General features: G+C 39.0%; 1 non-coding gene across 1 annotated transcript; it reads left to right on the forward strand.

Annotated features, from left to right (window-relative positions):
- The first annotated feature begins 9,316 nt into the window (after window positions 1-9,316).
- Window positions 9,317-9,423, forward strand: LOC127133080 (small nucleolar RNA R71). Its single transcript, XR_007807075.1, has one exon. It is a non-coding gene; the product is annotated as a small nucleolar RNA R71 (small nucleolar RNA).
- Window positions 9,424-10,398: the final 975 nt, after the last annotated feature.

Here is a 10,398-nt window from a genome sequence, read left to right on the forward strand (position 1 = left end):
ACAGCTTGCGAGATAGACCTAAAGCGATAGCAATCTGTGTGATGATCCCTCCTACATGAATGACTCCTTCAGTCGATCTGGAAACACCGTTGAGGCCACACAACAAAAATTTCCCACATGCTACTGGGCGAGACTGGGATGCACAAAATAGTAGGAAGATCTCCTCCTCACTCAGTAATGTCTCAGCATCCGGTCTTCATAGGAAGGAATGTGCCAGTATCATCTGGAAGTATCTAAAAGCAGGGTTATGTATAGCCTGGGACAGCTCCGTAGAAGGATCCTGACTCCCTCCACCTGATATATCACTCCAGAACTTTTCCACCTCCTTACCCAGAAAGTATCCCATAGGTGTCTCAGGGATAGCGTCAGGAGTGGTCTGGAAACCCAATAGGTCACCGAACTCTTTCTGGCTGAAAGAGTACTCAACTCCAAAGAGCCTGAAAGCAGCATACCCATCCGGTCCAGAGTACGGGTCATAATCAAATGAACTGAGGAACTCCAATGTCAAGTTCCTGTAGGTGTTACTCAGGTTGTCAGCGAACTCGTCCCAATGGAGTTGGTGGCTCATAAATCGGATACTCGGCTCGATACCCAAGGCTTCCATGAAGTGCTGATCTGGATAGCGTGTGGGCGCCATAGGGCGCTGATAAAGATCTATGTAGCGCTCTCTCTAAGCATCATCTCTATAGGCTACGTGCATATCTTCGAAGTCCTGCATCCTGTAAAAGTTAGGAAAAGGGATTCTGAAAATACAAACCATTCAAATATTTAGTCTCAATGAAAATATGATAAAAATAAAGTAAAATAAAATAAGTAAATGCAAAAAAGTAAAATAAAAATAAAAAACCATGGGTTTCCTCCCAAGCAGCGCTTGTTTAACGTCATTAGCTTGACGATCAGAATTTATACACCTGTAGTAGTAGGAATCGATGGATCAACCAGAGTGTGGCTTGAGTAGTCTGTTGGAATGTCTCCTCCTTCGTAGAGCTTCAGTCTTTGTCCATTTACAATGAATGGACTACTGGTTCCGTTCTTGATTTCTACGGCTCCGGATCTCAGAATCTTGGATACTTCGAAAGGGCCAGTCCATCTTGAGCGTAGCTTCCCTGGGAAGAGTCGTAACCTAGAGTTGAAGAGGAGAACAGAGTCACCTATATTGAAGTCTTTCTTAACTATTCTTTTGTCGTGCCAGGCTTTTGTTCTCTCTTTGTAAATTTTGGCATTCTCGTAGGCGGATTGCCTAAGTTCTTCTAGTTTGTGAATGTCAAGGATACGCTTTTCTCCAGCAGTCAGGTAGTCTAAATTCAAAGTTTTAATGGCCCAATAGGCCTTATGCTCTAATTCGAAAGGTAAGTGACAGGATTTTCCATAGACTAGTTGGTAGGGAGTTGTTCCTATAGGGGTTTCGAAAGCGGTTCGGTAAGCCCATAATGCTTCTTAAAGCTTCTGAGACCAGTCTCTCCTAGAGACAGAAGCGGTTTTTTCTAGGATTTGTTTTATCTCCCTATTGGATACTTCTACTTGGCCACTGGTTTGTGGGTGGTATGGTGTTGCTACTCTATGCCTAACTCCATATTTTCTTAAAAGTTTATCAAATATTCTCGATATGAAGTGTGATCCTCCATCGCTTATGACTAAACGTGGTGTTCCAAATCTAGGGAAAATATAGTTTTTAAATAGCTTAATCACCACCCTAGTGTCGTTTGTGGGTGCAGCTATAACTTCAATTCACTAAGACACGTAGTCTACAGCTACTAAGATATACCTGTTTCCTAAGGATGGTGGGAAAGGTCCCATGAAATCTATACACCATACATCGAAGAGTTCTACTTCTTGAATGTTTCTCAGAGGCATTTCGTCACGCCTTGAAATGTTTCCAGTGCGTTGGCATCTATCACATTTGACAATGCAAGCATAGACATCACGCCACATGGTAGGCTAGAATAGGCCAACTTGAAGAATCTTGGCGTATGTCTTAGAGGTGCTCGCATGTCCACCATAGGGTGCAGAGTGACAATGCTCTATTATACTATTTACCTCCTCTTCTGGAACGCAACGGCGAAAAATTCCATCTTTACCCCTTTTGAAAAGGAGTGGTTCGTCCCAATAGAAGTTTCTCACATCGTTGAAGAACTTCTTCTTGCGGTGGTAGTCAAGATCAGGGGGTACGATATCAGCAGCTAGGTAATTAACGAAGTCTGCATACCATGGTACATTACTTACTGCTAAGGAATTTTGGAAGTGCTCATGAGGGCCTAGGCTATCATCTTCAATGGTTTCTAGTCTAGCTATCAGTCTATCATAGGCGGAATCATCATTTATGGGTACTAGTTCTGGTTTTAGATGTTCTAGCCTAGAAAGGTGATCGGCTACTACATTTTTAGTGTCTTTTTTATCTCTTATATCTAAATCGAACTCTTGTAGTAATAGAACCCATTAGAGTAACCTGGGCTTGGCATCTTTTTTACTTAATAGGTAACGAATGGCAGCATGATCGGTGTAAACTATAATTTTTGCTCCTACTAGATAAGATCTAAATTTGTCTATAACAAAGACTACAACGAGTAATTCCTTTTCAATTGTTGCGTAGTTAAGTTGGGCAGCATTTAGGGTTCTACTGGCATAATATATTGCATGTAATTTTTTATCTTTCCTTTGTCCTAGAACGGCTCCAACCGCATAATCACTAGCATCAAACATTATCTCAAAAGGTTCTGACCAATCAGGGGGTTTCATAATGGGTGCTGATACTAATGCTTGCTTTAAAAGATTAAATGCTTCATTACATTTTCCATCGAAAATGAATTCAGCATCTTTCATTAAAAGGCCAGTTAAAGGTTTAGTTATTTTGGAGAAGTCCTTGATAAAACGCCGATAGAATCCAGCATGTCCAAGAAAACATCGGACTTCTCTGATAGTTTTGGGTGGTTTTAGGTTTCCTATAACTTCTATCTTAACTCTATCTACCTCTATACCTTTTTCGGAAACTATATGTCCTAAAATAATTCCTTCGGTCACCATGAAATGACACTTTTCCCAGTTTAGCACGAGGTTCATTGTAATACCCCAAAATTTACCCTTCATTTTTCCTGGAAGCATGGGATTATGTTTTACACTTCATTAGCATCATATTAGGTCATACTCATTGCATACTGCATTAGTGACATGGAGATCAGGTTTTGATCGATCACTCCTTAACAGAAGGAGCCCACACAAAGAAAGATTGAGAATCGGACTTCATTTTCTAAGTATACAAGTCTCAAGGGTCTCGGGGGGTCCAAGTATCTTATTATGGTCCTCAGTTCATCAGTGAAGGATTCAAAGCTATCAGAGTGTTCATCTGGATTTCATCAGAAATTAGGGTTTCATGGCTACCTGCAACAGGCAATGTTTGGTGGGAAGTATAGGAGCTCATCCAGGTCGTGATTAGAGAGGTATCTTGGCTTAGGAAGATTCACAATTATCTCAGAAAGATCCATTGGCAATCAGTGCAATCAGTTCCTAATCATTTTTCCCTAAAACTAGGGTTTGGTATAAAATCAGTTTATTTCTGATTCTTTGGGTGAAACTCTTTTCCATGGCCCTCCATATGTCCACAAGGGTCTACATACAAAAAATCGCCTCTTTATTTGAGCTAGAAGTGCTTCAATTGATCAATGGAATCGGGAATCAGACAGTTTGGGAAAAGTCAACTGTGGGGCCAGAAAAGTCAACTCCTGACATTTTGAGAGTGGAATCTCTAAATCCATGCCTAGGGGATCCTACATGTGAAATTTGATCAAGGTTGGATCATGGATTCATCATTTAATCAGGAAATGGAAAAGTTACTTAATTTGGAAATGGTTGACCTTCCATTTAGGGCAAGTTTTCATGATCGTTGCACTCACTTTAAGCCCATTTTGCATCAAGATAAAAGCTCCATTTGAAAATTTCTCCAACATGAAAGTTGTTCCTCTTGTTCCAAGATTTCTAGAGATATAAAGTTTGCTCCATTTGGATTAGAATTGAGAAAGTTATGCTTAGTCAACGTGAGACATTTGTTTTAGGACATTTAGAAAAATTTCTAAGTCCAAAATCTTCAAAATTTGTCAAGACTTCTTGGCCAGTTTTCTTGCACTTCAAGGAATTATTTGAAAATACTTTCTTCACAACAATTTTACCTTGCCATGTCCTCTTTCACATCCTTTTGGAATCATCTCATTTGGATCCATGGTTTGAGAGATACATTCATTTAAAGTGGGCACCATGACTTGATTTTCTAGGCAGATTTTGGGTCTGGCTGGCCCAATCAGATTTTTTAAGCATGCTGCACAAACCAGTCATGTTTTTTTACCTCTTTTGGACATGCATTGGACATCCATTCACTTAAGTTTGGCCCAAAATAACAACATTTTACACCTCACTTCACACTTTTATTCTTATGGATAAATCACTTATTAAAAAGCCCATGAGAACACCTAATTCACCCTATTTAAGAAGCTGAAACCCTAACCCTAAAGGAGCATTAGAATTTTGTGGCAAGGAGGCAAAGCTTCATCACATACCAAATTCCATTCCACTTCTATTTTCCATTAGGTAATCATCTTTTCCATGGCCATGTTTTGATATATCTACGCTTACTTACCATGTTCATCACCATTAATCCTTCCATTTTCGTATTTCTTTTTCTTATTTAAAATATTTTCTTCGTCCATAAAATTACCCAAGAATCTTTTTCGCTTTTCTTAATGTTTTATTTAATTTTATATAATTTTTATTATCGTATTTTTTTAATATTAATATTTTATTTTAATTATTTATTCTAAATGGTCCATTTTAACACACTTTTTTTATTTATTTTATTTTTATGACTTAAAATTATTTTGGATTTATTTTTGACCTAGTTTGGTTGGTTGACTTTTAATTTGACTTTTGTTTTGTTTTAATTAATTCACGTACCAATTTTCGTTGTTTTTAAAATCTTTTTGGGGGATGATGATGTCCTGACCCCACCTTACTTAGTTTAATTTTTCATAATTTTCTTGATTAATTTATGATTTATTCTTGATTAATTTACTATTTAGTTTATTTGTTATTTTTTAAGTTGACTTGAATTTTCAGTTGACTTCTTCATGATCGATGTTTGACTTAGGGATTGCTTATGGCAATTGAAGAGATCTTTTGATCCTCCCTTTTTCATCTCATATGCCATGTATTAGAGGCCTTTTACCTTGATTTTATTTGGTCCTTACCTCATTTCCTGATTAAATTATTCAGTGGACCCTTCGTGTGTATATTTTCATCTGTTTGATTCATCTGTTATCTTTTATACTTGTTTCTCTCATTCATGCTTTCTATTGCTTGATTATTTAACATGTTCATACTCCCACGCATTGTTTAAATGCTCCATCATTTGATTCTTTGGTTTGATTATATATTGTTTATTTATCCGATCTGATTGATAACTGTTGCCTACTTGTATGATGTATGAGGCATATATTCTTATTGTTTGTTTGCCATGAACAATCCCCATTCATAACAAATGTACCCCTCTCCCATAAAGTGTATAATATTTATTTCTGTATTTCTTTAGTCACCTGTTAATACAAGAATTAAAACGAACATCCGATAACCATTTCAAAATAAGATCAAAAGCTCGACCCAACGTCGAGTAATCATTTTTAAAACTTAACAGAACCAGCACGCATTCATCCATCCTCTTGTAAGTCGATTGCCTCAGGCATCGCCATCTACCTGTAAGTCGATTGCCTCAGGCATTGCCATCTACCCTTATCCGTAACTCATCTCCGCGCTCCATCCGTTAACTCTTGTTCCGTTTAGGTAGCACCCATTAAGTAGAACCCTTTGTATGATAACATAGGTAGAATTCCCCTATTCTTTGCATGCTAACATTAGGTAGATGTTCCCCTTTGTAAATCCTAACACATAGGTCCATATTGCATGACAACTCTAGAACAGAGCTTTCCCACTTTTAGACCTTCCGTGCGTCTCCGATCTTGTGGCATGTCAGTCCGTTCTATTGCAAAGAGGTAACTGCCTAAGACTCGATTCAGCAAGCTGCGACACCTACTGCTAGGACATTGAACACACTGCCCACCCTCCTTTGACACAGCTAGTGTCCTCTTGTGTAAGTCCATGTTCAGATGGCAATCCTTAACCCCTAGTTAGCCGAACTACGTTTTGCTCTGATTCTCATTCCAGATGAGATACGTAGGCATAAGACGTGACGTCTTATCGAGCACACTTCTCTTTAACCATTGGTAGCCGAGCTACGAAGACTCTGATTCTCATACTCAGATGAGATACGTAGGCAGTGGATGCGACATCCTTGCGAGTCATTTTCTTTTAACCTTCCTTTTAGTAAATAGTACTTTAGATATACCTACACCCTTTAGACTAGAACAACACTTATGAAAAGGGCTCCCTAGGAGTACCTAGGATGTTTTGGGTGCTTAAAACCTTCCCATTGCATAACCAACCCCCTTACCCAGATCTCTGACATTTTTACTAGTTTTTTTATTCGATAAAACTTTTAGGTTTTTGTTCGCTTTCTAACCATTCCTTTGGACAAATAGAAGTGCGGTGGCGACTCGACTTGTATGGTTTACCTTGGATTTAGTCAATATCTCTAATGGTAACGAATACCCCGCTACATTCACCTCCACGCATCTCTCCAGGATTTTCTCAAGGTTAGCAAGACAATTGTGGAAATCAAGTCCGCAAACCGAGAAATCATTCATAAACACTTCCATGATACTGTCTAGGTAATCTGCAAAGATTGACATCATGCATCGTTGGAAAGTAGCTGGGGCATTACAGAGGCCGAATGGCATTCGTCTGTAGGCAAAAGTTCCATAAGGGCATGTCAAGGTAGTTTTTTCTTGATCTTCGGGGTGGATAGGTATTTGGAAGAATCCAGAGTATCCATCTAGATAGCAAAAGTAAGAGTGTCTGGCTAGACGCTCCAACATCTGGTCTATAAATGGTAAAGGGAAATGATCCTTCGTGGTTGATTTATTTAACTTTCTATAATCTATACACATTCGCCATCCTCCTTCTAACCGTTTTGCTACATGTTCGCCTTTATCGTTTTGCACGACTGTGATGCCTCCCTTTTTAGGTACTACATGTACAGGGCTCACCCACTTACTATCCGAGATCTGATAGATTATACATGCCTCAAGTAACTTAAGAACTTCCTTTTTAACAACATCACTCATTATAGGGTTTATTCTTCTTTGATCTTCTCTGGAGGGTTTTGAATCTTCTTTAAGCGAAATCCGATTCATGCATACGGATGGGCTTATACCTTTCAGGTCAGAGATATTATATCCTAAGGCCGAGGGATATCTTTGTAAAACGTATAAAAGTTGGTTCGTTTCCTCTTGGCTCAAGGTAGCACTGACTATAACTGGACGGTTCATCTCTTCATTGAGGAACTCATATCTCAGGTTCTTAGGCAGTTCCTTAAGTTCTAAGGTTGGTTTCTTAGGGCATGGCATAGGATCTGGGGTAAGGGATAAACATTCGTAAAGGTTATCATAAATGTAGGGTTTCTTAAAGTCATCATCTTCCAGTATGAGGGTTGATGGTAACTTAATTGTTTTTATGATTTCTTCTTGTTCTAATTCCGTAACGCATTCATCAATGATATCTAAGGCATAACACGCGTCTCCCATCACAGGTTCCATAAGAAATTTCGAAAGTATAAATTCTATTTTCTCGTCACCTACCTCAAAGGTCAACTTTCCTCTCTTGACATCTATTATGGCTCCTGCAGTTGATAAGAATGGTCTACCTAGAAGGATTGGTATATCACTGTCCTCTTTGATGTCCATGACAACAAAATCAGTAGGGATAAATAACTGACCTATCCTAATAGGGACATCTTCTAAAATTCCTATCGGATACTTAACAGATCTATCGGCTAACTGAAGTGACATCTTAGTAGGCTGTAATTCTACTAAGTTTAACCTCTCACAAACCGCTAAACGCATTAAGCTCACACTAGCTCCTAAGTCTATAAAAGACTTTTCGATGACATGACTTCCCAAAAGACAAGGAATGGAGAAATTTCCAGGATCCTTATCCTTTTTGGCTAACTTATTCTCGGAAATGGAATTACATTCCAAGGGCTTCGGATCGTCAAGTCTACGTTTGTTGGTAAGGATGTCTTTGAGAAACTTTGCATAAGAAGGTATTTGGGTGATGGCTTATGTCAAAGGGATTTCTACGTGAAGTTTTTCTATAACTTTAATAAATTTTTTATACTGGTTATTGATCTGAGTTTGTTTGAGTCTTTGCGGATATGGTATAGGTGGTTTATATGGCGGGGGTGGTATATAAGTTTTATCTTTAGGTTTTTCTCCTTTTTCTTGACCTTCCTGTCTTTCAGGTTCCTCTGGTTCCTTTACTTTGTCCAGGGGTTTGGTATATTCCTTAGAAGTTTCAGGTTTGCTCAATCTTGGGTTTTGTGGCTCATCATAAGTGTTCCCACTTCGTAGGGTAATGACATTGGCTTGTCCTCTCGGATTCTGTTGAGGTTGTCTAGGGAACTGTCCTCCAGGTGTAGTCTGAGGAGCTTGGTTTAAAGCTACCTGAGATACTTGGGTTTCAAGCATCTTGGTGTGAGTGACTATTTGGTCAACCTTGGTTCCTAACTGGGTAATCAGTTCGTTAACGTGAATGTTTTGGTTCATGAACTCTTTGTTTTGTTGGGTTTGAGCAGTGATAAAATTTTCCATAATTTTCTCAAGGCTCGGCTTTGGTGGTACAAGTTGCATAGGTTGATTTGGTCTTGGGGCGTGATAACCAGGTTGTCTCGGGGGTGCATTATTTTGGATAGGGTTATTGTTTTTATAGGAGAAGTTCGGGTGATTCTTCCATCTAGGGTTTGTGAGTATTCGAGTATGGGTTCCCTTGTGTTTAGTTCACTTGCTAAGAGTGGGTTTCGTTTAATAGACTGCATTCTGCAGATTGGTGTCCTTTGGTTCCACATATCTCATAATCCGACGAAACTGCGGCTGCAGTATTCGGGTTTATGCACATATGCTCAACTTTGAGGGCTAATGCATCCATTTTAGCTTGCATCATGTCTATAGAGCTTAGTTCATGCACTCCTCATTGGGCTTCCTTCTTCTCAACTGTCGCTCGTTCGACTCCCCATGATTGATGGTTTTGAGCCATATCTTCGATGAGGGCACTAGCTTCAGGATAAGGTTTGTTCATCAGCGCACCGCCTGCGGCAGTGTCGATGGTCATCTTAGTGTTATAGTGAAGTCCATTATAGAAGGTTTGGATGATTAACCAATTTTCTAAACCATGATGTGGGCATGCTCTTAACAACTCTTTATATCTCTCTCAAGCTTCGAACAACGATTCTCCTTGGTTCTGGGTAAATCTAGTTATATGGTTTCGAAGAACGGCGGTCTTACTTGGGGGAAAGTATCTAGCAAGAAAAACTCTTCTAAGGTTATCCCAATTCGTAATGGAATTGGGTGGAAGGGAATCTAACCATGATAGGGTTTTATCTCTGAGGGAAAAAGGGAATAATCTTAAACGGATTACCTCAGGAGAAGCTCCATTGGTTTTAAAAGTGTCTGCTAATTGGAGAAATATTTTTAAATGTTGGTTATGGTTCTCAGTAGCGAGACCTGCGAATTGTCTCTGTTGCACTAGTTGCAACGGGAAGGGTTTAAGTTTGAAATTATTAGCTGGGATGGTTGGGTTTACTATACTAGAACTAGGTTCTTCGTTGGATGGTTGGGCGAAATCTTTAAGAGGTCTTTGGTTTTGATCTTCGGCCATAGCTCTCCTAATTTTATGAACGAATAAACGTGCGCGAGCGTAACATTCAGGTTCCGCTAGAGGGTATACTAAGCTTCCGGTGCTGCGAGCTTTTCGCATTGACCGGCGGGAAATAACCTAAGTCTAAATGATATAACAACAGGGTAATGAAATTTGACAAAATTGGTCCCCGACAACGATGCCAAAAACTTGATGCATGCTTTTTGCAAGTATACGAACACGTTAGAGTAATATAAAAGATTGTTGAATCCACACATACCAATTGTCAATCTATCGTTATCTATTGTTATGGTGTTTATCAAAGGTAATCAAAATAGGGGTTTTTTAGAGTGTGCAATGAAAAGTAAAGTGTTGAATAAAGTTCAATTAATAAAGACAGGCTCGAATGTAATTCACATAATCAATTAATAATCCAAGTACTTGCTAATAGAACTACTTATGGGCAGTGTTTCCTACTTTGAAAAGAACCAATTTAACAGGAACTGTCGCTTTCGCGTATTCAGAACCGAGTTGTACTCCCTAATCAAACCCTCTTATTTTCACTTATAAAAAGGCGCGCATTGCGTTAGAGTAGTAAACCTATTTTTAAGA

The sequence above is a fragment of the Lathyrus oleraceus genome, chromosome 3 (genome assembly GCF_024323335.1).
Source record: "Lathyrus oleraceus cultivar Zhongwan6 chromosome 3, CAAS_Psat_ZW6_1.0, whole genome shotgun sequence".
Lineage (NCBI taxonomy): Eukaryota > Viridiplantae > Streptophyta > Magnoliopsida > Fabales > Fabaceae > Lathyrus > Lathyrus oleraceus.